Below are 18,239 nucleotides of genomic sequence, written 5' to 3'. Positions count from 1 at the left end.
CCTGTGCGAGTGGGTGTTAATTGTGAGAGAAAGTGGGCGGAGGTTGCAAGCCGTGCATTTTGGATGGGTTCTTCCTTCTAGCTGATTACTGCTGTCATAAGCGACACAAAAGGAAACGCACGCAGGGCCGCGCACACACATGCGCACACTGACACATTGCTGACCTTACCAAGGAAACTCTAGTCTTGCGTAAACACTGAGATTGCTGGTTCTTTGTGTTTTTCTTAAACGCTCTCCTTTGCCAGGACCGTTTTTTCTTCCATGTGTCTGTCAACGGGGCCACTTTTAGACCAGTGGGTGTTTGCTGCTTTAAGTAACAGCAAACATTGCTAAAAATACTATGCCATTTTATATGACCACAAGATGAAGAGAAGGAGCTATCTAGAGATACATTTTGAAGGGATAATAATAGTTTAAAAAAATCGGTACAGACATCAGTACAGGTAGACATGGATGGAATAAATGATTTACTGTTTGCAATAAAAAAATACAGATATTTTACATTTGAAATATGGCAGAAAAGAATTTTTTTTTTTTTAAATTAGATGTACCTGAACTACTGACTGAGTCAGATGAGTATTTCAAAGTGCAAGAGGGAAACAAGAACAGGTACTGTAGGCTCATGTGATGTCCTCATATGCTCGAGGCTAAAGCTGACAAATGCCTGTGCTCTGTCCCATCGCGTACTGGCCCACTTAAAGCACCGCCAAAAAGTATTTATTTAAAAAGAAAAAGCAAGCATAGTTCATGAAAAAAATGAACAAAATCCCAAATTCTCAAAGTCAATGACCTTGAAAGAAAGAAACCAGGGAACTAAATGCAAAGAAATGGACAAGAAAACAAGGCACACTTGGATAAGACACAAGTGATGGGAGGAAGCTCATTGGTTGACACAAGGAACGGGGCTGATGACAGTTGACAAGACATGAAGAAGAGACAGGAAGACATAACACGACACAAAACTAAAACTAGTCCGTACAATGTAAAACTCCACACATATACTCTGATTACTGTACATTTTGCAAGGCGACATAATGTCATGCTACCGGTGAGTGTAGATCGTGGTGTCATATTAAAATGACCCCAGATGACACTCTGGTAAGTGCTTGATACAGGCAAATGACATCAGCACTGCTGCTGACTATGTGCTTTTGAGTTGACTTTGTCACGAGCTGACCAGGTTTGTGATAAATATTACAGCTGGAAATGTCACCGGAAACCACACGCTCGCGTTATTACTATCTTTTCTCACAGGTCACACCTGCTAGTGATGCCTATCTCAAGTTCAAGCTCAAATTTGGACTTGAACACTCCTTTCCACTTCTGGTGTGCCCATGTGGGTGTTCCGTCTGCGTCGTGTCAGCGAGCGCACCGCAACATTCCTTCCTACACCAGCTTCTGTGTCCTCTCCAAGCAATACTGACAAGAGAGAAGGAAGGAGGGCCCAAAGTGGCAGCGGAGACAACGACAGCGATGTCAAGGGAGTCGCAGCCAAGTAAGGTCATTGCTCCTGTGTTACCATGGAAACCCTGGTGGCCTTGACACACAAGCGGCAAGATAATTTGAGCCTAAAGAATTCTTGTTTATACTGCGGGCTCAACTAATGGCAATAAGAATGGGCTCAACTTATAATGTGGCTTTTGGGCTGCTTTCAATAAACACAGACAAGCTGAAATAACAGCGTTTGAAGTGAGGAAGTGCGATTGTTGTGAGGATAAAAGAATGAGTGCGTATGTGTCGCAGGGGTGGAGGTAGTGGCGGGGGGGGGCTCAACCTGATTTTAGCCTGATGCCCTAAATGAAGAAAACGGAGCTCGTTGCAAACCCCTGACATTCAAGTGAATAGAGGGAAAACCAAGCAAGATCCCAACACAATATGCACTCACACACAACAATAGGGAGTTGGCATCGTGGTGGCACTTTCCCATAATTCCCCTGGGTGCATTCAACCCATGCGATTGCTATTTCAGGCTTATTTCTGTATTCGTACGCCAACAGTAGCACTCAAAAACAATTCGTGACTGTTTTTGGCGTTCTTGCTTTTCCAAGAAAATTCTGGTCCCTTCCCACAAATAGTTTTTGAACAATTTTGGAATGGCTGTTCAAAAGCATGAACAGATTTTGAAGGTCTTTAAACACTTAAATCAAGACATTCTATATCTCTTTTAATAATAATAACAAAAATAATACAAAAGAAATAATATAATATAAAAAATGTAAACTAACTAAATAAAAAATAATAAAGAAGGCGGCACATGGGAGGACTGGTTAGCATGTTCATATGGTTATTCATTCATGGTTTACTTTAAACAGACTGCTTTTAACAAGTCAATGACAATTGGTAACGTTAAAATGCGACCCGAGTCAAGCTCATCTGAAGCATGACCTTATAATTTGCCATGAAACTTGAGACAGTTTTATTGTTTTTACGAGTAAATACTAACAGTTGTTAAGCTATTTTTATACTTGTATGTCCGCTTGTTAAAACATCATGCTTGGACAGTAAATCACCGTTGTATGATGCTGACAGCTTGAACTGGGAATGGGTTGTTTCGATTCCTATCCTTACTCTTAGGGGAGAAGGGTTTTAAGATTCAAACAGACCTCAGTTTCTTGAGCCGAAAAAGCAAAAAACACCTGCATCAGATATTTCTCGTTCACCTTTGCTCCACCTGTTTCCTAAGCCTGATGAGACTCAAGTTTGGCATTGACAGTGAAACTAATAAAAGCCATCCTCTGTGACTTAAATACACAATAAAGAATGAACTGTGCCACTTGGAAATGTTTCTCTTTTAACTGCGTGGGACAGGTATTTGTTGGGGCCAATGAGTAATGCAATAAAAATAGTTCCGCAGTCCAAACGAAGGGTGTGACAGGAAATCTGTGGAATGTGACAAGTGGAGGTGCGGAGGCAGAAAAGAAAACGGACAGGGGTGGAAGTGTAGCCTTGGGGCCACCTGCATCCACCTTTGTAAAGATAAAACAAGATTTACACAAGCCGACATGACTCACAGTCACACAACTCCAGCGTGGCCTTGATCCATGTATCATGTCCGTGGCCAAGCGCGCAGCTGCCGTAACCTGAGTCAATGTATGACCAAGCAGCACTCAGGTGACTTCAAAACTCATCTTGCAAACAAACCTATCACATTTCATCCCTTTGCAATTTTCCACTGCCTCATTCAGAGATCTGATTGAATGGCTTATGTTTGACATCGAAGAGAGGCTGCCATGTTAGTGGTCCGGGGCGTTATCTCATATTGAGAATCATTTATTTATCCTATCTGTAGGGCCTTGGTTGCTGGGTACCTACCAAAAATCAAAAAAGATCATTTACAGATTAATACAGCAAGGTAGTGTATGTTTGACATCCGAAAGATCTCATCCAAGAAATATCTGACTTGGTGCCTTAAAAATGAGCGCAGCACTCACAAATGCATCTTGAGGTAATGCCATATTTTCGAGATGGGCACAGCATTCCTCTAAATGCTTCCCAGCAGCGGCCAAGCATTATCAAAATGTTTCCACGACACGTGCCGCTCTCAAGCCCCACGCACGTATGTATGATATGTTTGGCATTTTTGCAACCTCATCGCAGAACCTGTCATAAGACACCAGATAAACTTGAACCAGACTTGTCAGTGGTATACGGACTGATGATTCAAAGCTGCGTGGTGAAATGTGACGCTCAAATAGTGTGTCCCATGTTTGTGGGGTCTTTTAGCAAATGCACAAAGTAGGCATTGGCCGGTAGTGCTCTTTGATTACACTAATTTCGTTTTTGATGCGATACTGAGTAACACGTTTACACTCTGCCGTAACGTCAGACCAAAACTGACCGACTGACTGAGCAGCATGCCGGCCGCTCTAATCATTCAAATGCACTTTCTCTTTTGGATTGACAAACATGAGTTTCAAGTTTTTCCAGGTAGGTAATTCAACTTCCCGTTGCCAGTTTGCATGTTTCGATCGAGGTGCAGTTGTGGTCGTAGATTAACACACCCGCACGTAATTGCATCAGTTCCGTTGAAATTGAGCCGGATATCCTCGTGAATCAGATTGCGTCACAACTCCAGGAAGTACAGTACACGGTGACATCTCTGTCAGCACCATTTGTACTCCTTGGATACTTGATTAGGTACATTTGTGTATTTCACAATCCAGTACAAAAGCTGTGTGGTTTGAATGACATCACAGAGATAGCAATTTAACAATATTTTCCTCATTGTGGCTGCTGTTGTCTGCGGTAGTATACAATTGTACAGCATTATATTGGTTGACTCATTTGATAATGTATTTTTTTGATTCTATCAAATATTAAGACCTATGTACTATGATAGCGTGACCAAAAGAAATGTGAATCAGACAGAGAGAAAGAGTAATTGCTACAGGGAAGAGGAAGCTACAGATTGCGCAAAAGTGAAAATGCTGTTGAGGTACGTTGCTTCATTGCCGTTTCACTGATTTCATCTTGGTGTCATTCTCTCAACTGTACATGTTTTTTAAGTTAGTTCAAAAGTTTGACACATAATGATTAAGTCAATCCCCATGCATTAAATCCAGCCATCTGTGCGAGTATTTCATTAATTACATAATTGTGTGAATAAATACGTACACTTCCCTTAAGTCAATAGACAAATGGAAATTTGTCTCATGGTACTGCTGATATTGTTTCTCTCTCTCTGTTCACTTGTCTCTTCAAAGAGTCTATTAGGCATGATGAGAAATGAAAATATTTTTATTGGCCTGTGGGGCAATTATGATTCAGCCTTATGAACTCTGCCCAGCAACAAGTGGCCGGGCAAACATGTTACATGACCAGTCAAAAGAATCCCAGCCCAACTGGATGTTTAGACTACATTTACTTTGTGTTTTTTTAAAGTCAAGATGTTCTGGGTTTGAATCTGAAGGTACACAGTTAAAAAAACACTCAGCTTTGATGAATTGAAGACTCTAAATTGCCTACAAGTGCAAACGTGAGTGTGAATGCGTGCTTGTCTGTATGTGACCATCATTTCTGCCAGTTTTAATATTAGTCCTTTTTAAATACATGGCGTATATTTGCTATAATTATATTTAGTTTTATAAACGTAAAATGCAGTTTTTTGTTTTGCCACTCCTGCACTGACATGCCGAGACACACAAAGAGATCGAAATTACGTTGACTTGAAAATGAATCAGAGAAGCCGCTGTTCACTCCCACAACGGTGCAAATGCCCCTTTCTCATTGCACTGGCCTACAAAAATACCCCCAAAAAATTACAATAAAACTCCACCCATGCACACAGATCTTGACTGCGAGATTTTTTGTTTTGTTTTGTAAGGAGTTCTTTGGTTCGACAAAAATTGGAATTTTTAAGAAATACATTAGACAGTAGGAGAGCATAGCATATGATTTTCCTGGTATGTTGTCTACCTCACTGGTTGGTGCCCCACCAATGTTTTTTTTTCCTATGAAAATCCCACTGCACGACAGAAGTCAAAAACACAAAGTGATGGCCTCTTTGTGGTTATATTGTAATCCTGCAAGCCTAATTATGCACTGGAAAAACACTTCTATAAATCACATTTGGATCATTTTCAATTGAGCCATTTACTGGGTGGGTCAACTTGTGAGGACTCCTTCTGAAGAGAGATTCCACTGAAACAACCCATGTGTCACAGCTTTCAGATGTCTGACATGCTAAGAGACAACCGGAGAACAGACTGTCCTCCTGCTCCATGGCGGCGCCGCACTTATTCCAGGCAGGAGTACAGTCGTTTCCTATGAGATGGCTCTCCCCTCCTTCTCATAACAGGAGCGGTCTTTCTCGCAGAATGGAGAATGTCACAATGATACATCTCCATTTCACAGACTCTCCTGACCTTAGCACAATGCTGCTTTTCAGCCACTTTCTTGTGTCTCTGTGTGTATGTGTGTGTGTGTGTTCTGCAGAATGCAAGGGGAATCCCTGAACAAACCATGTTTGTTTTACAGGCCCAGCAATTCAGTGGTGCATTTTGCCATCCAGCAAACTTTCCATTGCCATTTCCATTCTTTTATATATTGCGGTTTCTTGTTCTCTCAGCAACCTGCATATCTTGAATGCATAGCACAGGAGTGGGTTTTTCACTGGGGGTGGGCTCTGTGGAAATTGAGTAGCATAAGTAAAAGTTGTATATATTTTCCATATCGTGGACCACAATTGCATGTAGCGGATTATGGAGACAGTCTGCATGAATTATTTGAACTATGCAGTGGACGCGTAGGAGACAGAATGCGCTGTTTGAAGTGAAGGATGCTGGAAGCTCACCCAGTCAGAGCAGACAGACAGTCTGATGACTTTGCTGACACACACACACACATACACACATACACACACACACGTACGCACCCATGAGGCAAGCAAGGAGAGAGTTATAGACAGCCATAGCTCTTGTGCAAGTCAGCCACAACGTAATTTAGATTTTACGGCTTTGACATTTCATATGATTGGACAGCAACAGAAATGTCACTGGGTGCATGAATGATTGAAATTCCAATATCGACCATCATTGTGGCAACACGATTCTATGCATATAGCATCTTATATAAATCTGAGAAAGCAGGATTGCATCATAAACAAGTCACTCCCGGCTTCATGGGGAAAAGTTAGTTTTCTATCATCATCATCATCATCATCGGTTTAAAGTCCGCTTTCCAGGCGCCGCTGGGTTGGACTGGGTTCTCGATATGGCCTTCTTCCACCGGGAACGGTCCATGGCCATCTCGTGGTTGATGCCGAGTGCCTCCATGTCGGCTGCCACGGTCACCTGCCAGGTCTTTTTAGGTCGGCCACTGGGTCTTGTTCCCTCTACGTTATACGACATAACTTTCTTCACCCAGTCGTTCTCGTCCTTCCTCACTACATGTCCGTACCATCGCAGTCTGCCTCTCCTCACCACATCCACTATGGCCTCCACTCCCATCTTCTGTCTCAGCTCTGCACTGCTCTTTTCTTCCCTCATTGAAACACCACACATCCATCTGATCATTCTCATTTCTGCTCTGTTTAGTTTGTCTTCGTGTTCTGTTTTCAGGGCCCATGCCTCACTTCCGTACGTCATACTACCTCTAACACAGGCTGAGTACACTTGGCCTCTCATCTTCAGGGATGGGGCCTTAGATGTTAAAAAGGGCATGAGTTCCCTGAATTTCTTCCACCCGCTTCTCACCCTTGTGGTCACTGCTAGGTCCACCCCCCCATCAGCGTTAATCATGTCTCCAAGATAGCAGAAGCTGCCCACCACCTCGTACATCTCCCCATCTACCACGAGCCCCTCTCGCTCAGCTGGGTTTGCTTGGGCGACTTCTCCCCTACACCGCTTGCAATGGAAGGTCTCACTTGCAGCTAGTAGGCTGCCTTTTACTCCACTGCATCTTCGATGTACCCATCTCTGGCAACCCTTGCACCGGATAGAGTTAGCTTGCACTCCCTTCCCGCAAACTCCACATGGCCATGCTCCTGACTGCGATATCACTCCCAGGCCAGCACCACCGACCATGACCTTTGATTTTGCCGCATTCACCTTCATTCCTTTCACTTCCAGGCATGTCTTCCAAGCCGCTAGCTTGCTTTCTATGATAATGAATAACGGTAGGGGAATGTTTGACCTAAGGGTGTGACCCCATTCTCAAACTATGCGATGCAACATGTTTGCAGAATTAAGAATGGAATGTTCTGCAGCCGATGTACGGTAAACACCGGCACAGGTAACAAAGCTCTGGATACATTCTTCGAAGGATAGTATTCTAATGTTTTTATAACTGCTGCTTATTTTGTAGGCCCTGAGGGCAAGCGTATTTTGATGGCTGGCAAATACACTAACTGGAGGTGAAAGAAAAGTTGTTGGCATGGTCTTTCCCAAGCTGAGTTTGCCAATGTAGCTACTACAATGACAATATTATTTTTTTTGCCAGGGTACTTGTATTCAGTCACACAGCTGCTGTGATAAATCATCATTCACAATATATCTTGCGAAACAATGTTCCTATCAAACCACAAAATGAAGACACACGAAAGTTCGAATGTGGTGAAGGTGTGATGAAAACCGGTGCTTTGCCTGGACATGTATGGGAAAACTACCTCTGAATCTGTCATGACATCATACTGAGTGCTTCCTCCTCTCACACCTCAGGAATGCAAGCAAGCACAGGAATCCGTGTGGTCCAAAGTGTTGCTACACCAAACGATAACAGATTTGACAACGGCGTATCTGTTCTTCTTGTTACTGTACTCTGTGATGATAAAACATTGTTACTTTCCATTCTGTGAGTCCTTCTCTCTATAGTTCCGAATCTTCGGCTCTTGTCGCCACTCCAATGCACATTGCAGATTACAGCTATCAACACGTGCACGATTTATAGCACATTGTGTATGTGAGCAACTGTATGTGTAGTCCTTGTGCTTAGCTCAGAGGTCACAAAATGGTTCTATGACTGAAGCAGCTGTGCTTCCATTTTATTGGGACCATGCTTTTTTTTTTTTATGTCTATTTAGTCCAGCACACCTAAAAAAACAACAACAACACAGGTATTGCAGTTTTCTGGAGCTTAATGGATACAATGTTGTTGTCATGCACAGGTGCCAGGATTTAAAAGGTGAGATGTGAGGGGAGGCGCAGGAGTCTATAAAGTATGCCCCCACTCGGGGTTCTCTGTTTATAGCAGCCCCCCCACCCCATGGCGGGGATCTACAGCCCATCATGACCTCACCATCCAAGAGGCCTGTGCATTCGCGTGGTCCCGTTGGGTTGCGGGTAGCCAAGGGTGTTAATTTACAAGTTAACATGATGCCGTTTAAGTGTCTATCTCTCTCTCTCTCTCTCTCTCACACACACACAAACACACATGCTCATTACAGCCCAGTCACGTCCCAACATCAACATTGCAGCTGCTACTCTTTAGGCAGGCAGGTGAAAGGTATCATGGCATCTGCCTACTCTGCACGCAATGACCTCTTCCCGGCACTGGTCCAATTTAATCGGTAGGTAGTTGCGCTTGTGTGTATGGTGCGTTATTAATACTCCAGAGGCAGTCAGGGGATTTGAAAGGCTACTTGGGTTTCAATGTTTCTAAGCTCACAGACAAATGTCCCTACATGGCAAGTTTCTTTGCCAGTCCAAGGTGTTAACAACCTGGCCCCTGCAAAAAAAGACACCAACCCATCAGAGGGGCAGTTGTAGACTATTTGCTGCCAGCCCAAATGAACAGAGAGATGGTCAGAACCCATGTGGGCTGATGTAAAATGAAATTGGGCCATCTTGTGACTTGCCTTAAAATCCCGAGAGAGACCGGAGGAATTTGTGTTCGCGTGGATGGACAGCTAGCTCAGCAATAAACACGAAAGTGAAGGTTCGAATGAGAGGTCCACTGGGACGGTTCGGGGTAGATCAGCAGGGGACTGTGGTTGGATTTAGCAAGTCCAGTCCTTTGCTAAAAATGGGGATTAGCAGGAGACTGACTGTGCACGTAGTCACCTTCCCATAACAGTCTCAAAGACTTTAATAACTAAATGAACATGATATCATTCATGAGGACACACACACGCACCCACACAAAAATACGAACTACAACGTTGAAACACGGCAAACTGTTACGAGAATCCTTCTCTCCATGAGATACTGAACTGCTGTACTGCAAAACTGATACACCAAAGTGGCACAATGCTACAGTGTACGTTCTTCAATTTAAAAAAATAAATAAATAAATAAAAATAAATAAATAAATAAATAAATAAATAAATAAATAAATAAATAAATAAATAAATAAATAAATAAATAAATAAATAAATAAATAAATAAATAAATAAATAAATAAATAAATAAATAAATAAATAAATAAGGTTAGCTTAAGCTAACAAGCGATGCTAAACAGACAGTTTCCTTAGAATGTGACAGTGGGCAGAGGCATTATTCTTCTGCCAATCATTGTTTTTGTCGCCTACTGTACTTTACTATTTGTTGTTGATTATTGCCTTGCTTTGTGTAGCTATTTTAGTCCAGGCTGTTTCTTTAAAAATCAGTCAAACCTTCTCTACTGATTGCACAGAAACTCAACAAGCACACACATGTTTTCTTTATCCTCTGTGACAAACATCAATATGACCGCACGTTACTTACAGTTTTTGTGATACTCTTCTTTGTGTCTGTAAGACTGCAAAATACTGCCCCTCTTTTGCCAAGATGCACACACCAGAAGGAACCATCAATATTTCTTGGTAATCTTTATGCACAAGCTGTTGAATTCGTTACCATTTATTTGAATGTTTTCAATAGTACATTTGTAGTAGAAAGGGGTGCATGAGGATGTGACACTAAATATTTGACACAAGATTGGAATTAATTTACCTATAAGAACAGGGCACACCTTCGTCATAGCGAGTCTCATGATGGATGAAAAATGAAGACCTGCACAGTACTGCATGTTATATCGCCACAGTTGCACCGTTATTGCAAGTCTACCGCAAACCGCAGGAGACTCTCAGTGCAGACAGTTCTCTGACGGCTGTCTGTCTGCTTTAAACGTGTCTCTCATTGCCAGGCTGTGTGTCCACTCGTCTATTTGCAGTTGTAGACGGGCCATCCAGTTTTGTGTTTGACAGTTGATGTGTTATTTTGTGTGTGTGCCTCGAGTGAGGTCATTCAGGTGCTGTGCGCCCGGGCAGCGAGCCCAGGTGACACCATCGAATTTTTTTTTTTTTTTTTTTGCTCCCCGTCTACATTTCTGTCACTGGACACCGTGCCGTCTGGGAATACATGTGCATGCTTAGTAAGTGCAGTCTGTTGGCGTGTGCACATGTGCATTCTAGGTGAGAATCTTAAGAAGGAGTACATATCTGTGGCACTTTTGCAAAGTGCTTAAAATAGGGAAGACCTGTGATTGGACAGTGGTGACTGATGGACCACACTTTCCTTTTCCTCGCTTGACTGGCTGGCCATGCGTTTGCACTGTGGTGATGGATGCCCAGCCCAGAGTAAATATAACTTTGCTCCAGCTAGTTAACATTGCTGGCATGATACACGCAAGCGGTCATAAGCTAAATATAGAACCATAATAGATAGGTCCAGATTGAATTTGAGTTTGTTGTTTAGACAGGCCGCTGTGTAAATCTAATGGAGAAAAGGAGACAGAACCAGTACGGAAGTATTAAATGCTTAATGTTTGTACGGTCACACAGAATCTTTAGAGAGCCATGGAATAAAAATTGTGCGCTTCTTGAACTGCCTACACAGAGGCTGCCCGGCGCAGTGGTGGCTGTGGTATCGAGTCATCGCCACGGTTTCCATTCAAGTTTGATTTTGTCTTCATATCCACCGTGCGAGCTGCGGTTGCAGAAATAAAAGCCCGGCAGCCTACAGTGACGCAAGCAGACAGCTTGCGGAGTTCATGTGGAAGTTTGTGTTCAGGTGCAATTACGCGCCGCCACCACCACAACTCCTCTTCAAATACTAAAGTCAAGAAAGTCCCTATGTTTGTACTATATCTGCAAGCATTCATTTCTCAACTACTCGAGAAGGGCCAAGACTTTAATGCTGAGAAAAGAAAAGTTGAGGATTTAAAGCTGCATAGCATGTGGCATCAAGCGATCCAAAGAGACCGCGATGCCATCAAAGTTTTGCCAACGCCCTTCTGATTCCCATTGTAGTGGGTCGCGGGCCATGAGGCACTTAATTACCCTTTGAAATGCTCATGCAGCAGCTGGTCTGTGTAAAAGGTTAACGTTAAATCGGTCAGTGGTCCAAATCAGGTTGAGACACACGGAAAAATAAAGCTTGTTTTTGAAATTGGTTCATAAACATTTGATCATCAATGTCACCACCTCGAGTAGACTGATGGAGTGGAATCTGTTGCTTGCAAGTTTCCATTCTTCACACAACAAAACAATAGACGACCTTCTCCAAGGTTCCTGCCTCCACCCTGGTGACTAAATACAACACAATCACCCAAACACAAGAACAGTTTCTTTGGGCTGATATCACACATCATCACCTGAGGGGACAAATGCATGACACAGTGAAGGCGTGCCTACGCCTAACATTTTACACAGTGGTGATAATAACAGATTGTTGACCCAACTGCTTATCAGTAATTAGATGTCTTGACATCATGGAAAACGCTCATGTGCACCCTCACAACCAGTCTTACTCATACCATAATATGGGGAATCCTTCAAAAGGTGACACCTATTCCAAAACTTGAGGAATGTATGATTATGCCTGCTAGTGGCAGTTCAAAACCAATTTTGATGGGGGAAGCCCGGATTCTCAGAAGGGCCAATTGTCAGTTAGAGTGACATCATCTCATCTCAATTAGCTAATAAGCACGTTACCATAGAGATCATCTCAAATTAAAGCGTGAACCAACCTGTCTTAATTTCGTCCATTTCTCCCAGTTACATCTCGTGGGTTTGAGATGTCTGGCTCACGTCCAAATAAAACTATGTGGGAAGCCATGCAATACTGTAACGTACCTAAGGGGAAGTATTTGGAGCGACTCATGAATCCGTTATCACTCTGCTTTTCCACCCATCGGCAAAATAACAAACTTGAGATGAGAAAAGCATCTGACCCTGACAAGAGAGGATTTCTATTCGGTGTTGCTTTCTGAGGACGACATAAACTGCGAGAGGATTTCGAGAAAACAATGTGCCCTATAGTCAGTGACTAAGACCGTGTCAACTGTGCGTGCATTGGAAATCAACTAATCACAATGATTAATATTTGCAATATTTGATAATCAGCTACATTCAGTGACACGAGTAAATGAACATCACACGCCTCACTATAACTATAATAAAAAAATACCATTGACTTAAGTACAATTGAATTAAAATAACATTATCCGAACAACTGATATTAGACAATGAATGCTTCTTTGTTGGCGTACAGTGCAAATGAGTGTACGTCTTCACCACCCAAATGTTAATCTCAGCTCCTACTCGCCACTATCCTATTGTTACACCGTATAGCCTCAAGTAGCCACTGACATGCCGCAGATTGTTCTGCGTCGCGTTGAAGCTTCCACTCACCAACTTGACGGTGGTGATAAAGCATGTGGAGCGCGAAGCCTGCGAATATTATTACTTCCATAGAAAAAGCAGGAGGGTGATGCGTTTGTGTGCTCATGTCTAATGGTCATTACATTAAATGAGTGATGTCTGAGAGAGCAGGGCCACCCTTGTGTGCATGACTCATGACTTAACCTCATGCGGGAAGAATCCACTGCTCTGACCTGACCACTGAGCGAGACCAAAGCCAACTGCCCCCCCATGGGGAGGATTTCTCACATTATTATGAGGCAGCGAGGCCAAATGGGCAAATCCTGAAGACGCCTTTGAAGCAGCGACGTGATGATATATCACAGCATGTGTTTACAATGATTATAAACATGCCCCAGTGATCGGAGGTGCAGGGCTGTTCCCGTAACTATGTGCCTTCGCGATGCACTCGCTCCCTCGATGCCCGTTCCTTCCATTCCTCATTGATCTGCCATTCACGTCGTTCCCCCGTGAGGAGCGAGGGGAAAGTGATCAGGCAATGACATCATTTTGAGCTACCTCATTCTCAGTGCTGGATAAATTCAAGTGGCTTTATGTGATGGGGCACGAGTGTGTAGTAAAGTAACAATTTCCTCTGTAGACATTAGGGGGTTCGAGGATGCTGGGGGGACGAGACGTGTCTAGACTTATGATTTCCATTGCAACATTTCATTCCATTGTTCTTTTCCCAAATTATTCAAACCCTGGCAAAAAGTTGACTTACAGTCAGGGTTATGATATTTTTACATTTTTCATTATAGTCTAGATAGTTTTTTTTATTCAGTTAGTTTTAACAGCATGCATTTTTTAATTTGTTTTTTTTTCTTTCACAAAGCTTTATTTTATATTTTGGGGCATAGCTGTTGAATAAGATAATACTCAGTGGAGCTGAATTCTGCCTTTAGGATCGAACTAATGTTGAGTTTTGATTTACACTGTCAGAACAAAATGAATCACACCTTATATTCAATGCTGCTGCGTACAAAAAACAAACGTTTTAATCCCGTAATGGATCCTGTTGGAATGGAATTGATCGGTGTATTACTGTATATCGGGAAGCTGTGTTCCAACTCCACCTTTCTTACCGTGCTCGTCCTAGTTACGCTCACGAGTGACTATTAGTAAATAGGGCCGATGACGAGATCATTGTAAAAGGGGATGACGTACAGCTGCCACACAGGAAGGCTTACCACCTGCTGCAGAGACCAAGCCTCGCCATAAAGAACCTTTGTTATCAGAAGTCTACAGTATACGGTTGCTAGGCAACAAAATGAAGGCCGGATGGCGCGGTTTCAGGTGTTCACAAGGCACCACCCTTTTGCCTTATCTCTCTTTTTGCCTTACTCACTCAGTGCCTGTCACAATGTTACACGCTGGCACATGCGTGTGCGTTGACATGGAAGTCAATCCCTTTTATGGACATGCAGGTAACATAAGCCTTCCGGTGGACAGTCTTCACTCTGGCTCACTTTGCCACCTTTTTGTTGAGAAAGTGTTGTCTCTTGTCTGATTTAGTGAGTCATGCAAGCAGCAAATATGACTCTTACTATTTTATGACCTTTGGTAATAGGTGATTTACCCTTGATGTGTGGCAAACCAGACACAGGGTCACACGTAGACACTACTTCATTCGCAGGTCCTGTGCACACAAGTCTAGGTCGAATACAATTCTAATAAATTCATTTTTTTTTTATCTTTAAGTTGTAAAAGTTGTGGGTCTGTTGGGGATAATTTGATTAAAAAAAATAATGGGACTCAATCGAGCTCAGACCTCCATCACTGTTCGACTGTTAAATAAAGCAGAGGTCAGAGAACCCTGGAGGTTAGTGGGATTACACAACAATATCTATACTTAACCTTTCCATTTCTTTTCCATTTTGTGTCCATGCTGTGCTAAAGAAAACAGGGATTTTCTTCAAAACGCCAAAATAGCCAAATATTAAAGTAAAGTCCCAATGATCGTCACACACACATCTGGGTGTGGTGAAATCTGTCCTCTGCATTTGACCCATCCCCGTGTGATTTTGATCCATCCCCTGGGGGAGAGGGGAGCAGTGAGCAGCAGCGGCGCTGCGCTCGGGAATCATTTGGTAATCTAACCCCCCAATTCCAACCCTTAATGCTGAGTGCCAAGCAGGGAGGCAATGGGTCCCATTTTTATAGTCTTTGGTATGACCCGGCCGGGGTTTGAACCCACAACCTTCCAGTCTCTGGATGGACACTACCACTAGTCCACTGAGCTGGTTAATGACTGGTGTCTTCATTTTGGTCATTTTAAATTTTACATTTTAATCATTTCATCCATTTTCTGAACCATTTGTCCTTTTGAGGGTTGAGGGGAGCGAGAGCCTACAGCAGCAGACTTTGGGGTGAAAGGCAATCTATGCCCTAGACCAGGGATGTCAAACTCATTTTTGTTGCGGGCCGCATCGTCGTTTATATTTTATTATTTATTTATGTATTTATTGTTTTTACTGTTAATAAAACTAATGGGAGATGATTGACCGGGGAAACTGCAGAAATAATTTATAGTTTATATCACACAGAGACAAAACAACAAGAACCTGTTCAACTTCACTCTGAGTCAACAATACAGTAATCGGCAGATGGGGGGTGGTTACAAAGTTCCGAACTCCTCCACAAAAGGAGGTTTAAAAACACAAGGAAACATCTTACAAACCAAACATTGTCCTATTACCCCTTTAAACTGGCTTCTTATCATACGGCATTGCCCATGCCACCTACACATTTTCACCTTCCTGATAGCAACACGACACGTTTTCTCCTTTCTGATAGCAGCAAGACAGCGAAGACAGGCAACTTTTCCATTTGTTCTGTTGACCACATTTTCAACCGTGCTATATAGAACAGTAGCCTTTTTTGGTCTTTATTTCAAATCACGAATCAACTCATGACACATGTGTACCGTAAATGTGTGTGTCTAGAAGTGATTGTGCACCAAGGCGTGTCAGACGTAGATTACAGTCTGTGTTCCTAAGGTGTGGCTACCGTGATCAAAATGGTGACCGCACAAGATCAAGGCTCTGCGCTACCACTGAACCTTAGTGTCTCACAGTGTGACAGATTTGGATCAAAGTTTATTTCTTATGTAATAATACCATCATTGAAGGTAACCGGAACATAAACCACTCATCATTTCATTTCTATTATATTGAGCAGATGGGTTTTCCTTGCATCATGTAGCAGGAGACAGACGCAGAAGTGAAAACAATGAGCCGTTGCTCAAATTTCACTATTACAAAGCTAATGATCACTTTTGCTTGACACTGTCAGAGAGGGATTAATTTAACATTGTTCAATATGTTGACAGTGGTTTCCATGCTGTTGTCATTTCTTTCAGTAAAATTTGAATATACTATTGCATCTTACATTTCTGTAATGATGGTAATATTACTATTACTATTACCCACTACTACAAATAGTAAATATTTTCATAATTATTTGATCTAAAGGAACGATATATTGGAAGTCATGGCATAATGCATTGCAGCATAACCAATGCCATAGTGCTGTTTTTGTTTCTTCAGCTTGTTGAGTTTATCTTTTATTTGACCTTAGTTACAATATTTTAATGATACCCTGACATATTTATTTGCACTTAAGGGAACGAAACAAAACTCATAGTAGGATTCGCCTCGTTCATTTTCCTTCCACTCACATCAAAGGCAAGACACGAGTTAAAACTTTAATCTGCTTTCAATTACCACTGTCACGTTTCAAGCAGGGAGTTGTAGTAAAAGGGTGTTTTGTTGGGTTGTGGCACCCTCTAGCGGTCACTTGGGTACATTGATGGTTATGTAAATCCACTGCTGACGTTTAAACGCCTTTTCGTCGACACCCAGGACTAAACGCAAACGTCACAAGCTCACCAGTTTACGTTAAATATTGAATTTTTCATTTTCAAGTAATATACTAAAATGTTGTAGTAAATTGTTTAATTCAAAAAGTTAAACATTATTACTATTACGTATTTTTCTGACAAAAAGTCGCTCCGGAGTACAAGTCGCATGAGCCATAAAATGCACAATAAAGAGGAAAAAAACATATATAAGTCCCACCGGAGTTTAAGTCGCATTTTAGGGGAAATTTATTTGACAAAATCCAACACCAAGAACAGACATGAACCAGCAACACCAGGCTAAACGATACGGTATGCTAACGTGACATGAACACAAACGAGGAGCTATCCAAATAACTATAACATAAATAGCACCTTTATCAAACCATCTGTGTCACTCCAAATCATTAAATCCATCTATCGAATTCTTCGTCCTTTATGGAAACAACGCCGCGTGTGCGCCGCTGACGTCGGACTTGTCATCAGTTGCACTTCAAATTATTCCACAGGCCCATATAAAGATATATAAACTATACATCAAATAACTATTATATAAACAACAAAATTCTCAAACCATCCGTGTCACTCCAAACCATTGAATCACTCGATCGAATTCTTTGTCCTTTATGTAAACAACGCCACATGTGCGCCGTGCCGCTGACATCGTCAGTTGCAGTTCAAATTAGCGAATGATCCTTCGCTACATCGCAGTTCATTTATCATGGTTTGACTACATCGTGGATTTTTGAATTTTGAAAATTTGTGAATAATTTCACATATAAGTTGCTCCTGAGTATAAGTCGCCCCCCCACCCAAACTATGGAAAAAAAACGCGATTTATACTCTGAAAAATACGGTAAATGTATGACTATTTGAAAAATATTTTTACATTTTCAGTTAATTTGCTCAACAAACTGGAACATGTCACGATAAACAATAAAAATGATTGTTATTACAGGAATTATATAGGAATTGGCCTTTGTGTGGCGAGTCGATTCCTGTGTTCAATGGATGTGCGTTATGGGTTTAATATTCAGAACTAATCTGTCTGTCTGAATGTGTTTTCCCCAAGTACTCTGGTTTCCTGCTACATTCTAAAACATGCAACACTTTATATTATACATATGGATAAATGTCAATGTTTCTTTTCTCTTTATGCCCCTGAGATAGTCTGCCAACCAGTCCAAGGTCTTGCCCACCCCTCACCATGTCAGCTGAGAGCGGCCTCGGCACACCCACAAACTTGTTCAGGAAAAGTACAATAGTGTTCGGGTGCAATACTAACTTACCCCTGAAGTGTGAGAAAGAACGAGTTAAAAAAAA

The sequence above is a fragment of the Syngnathus typhle genome, linkage group LG1, assembly GCF_033458585.1.
Source record: "Syngnathus typhle isolate RoL2023-S1 ecotype Sweden linkage group LG1, RoL_Styp_1.0, whole genome shotgun sequence".
NCBI lineage: Eukaryota > Metazoa > Chordata > Actinopteri > Syngnathiformes > Syngnathidae > Syngnathus > Syngnathus typhle.
The sequence above is the reverse complement of the archived record's forward strand: the minus strand, read 5'-3'. Positions refer to the sequence as shown.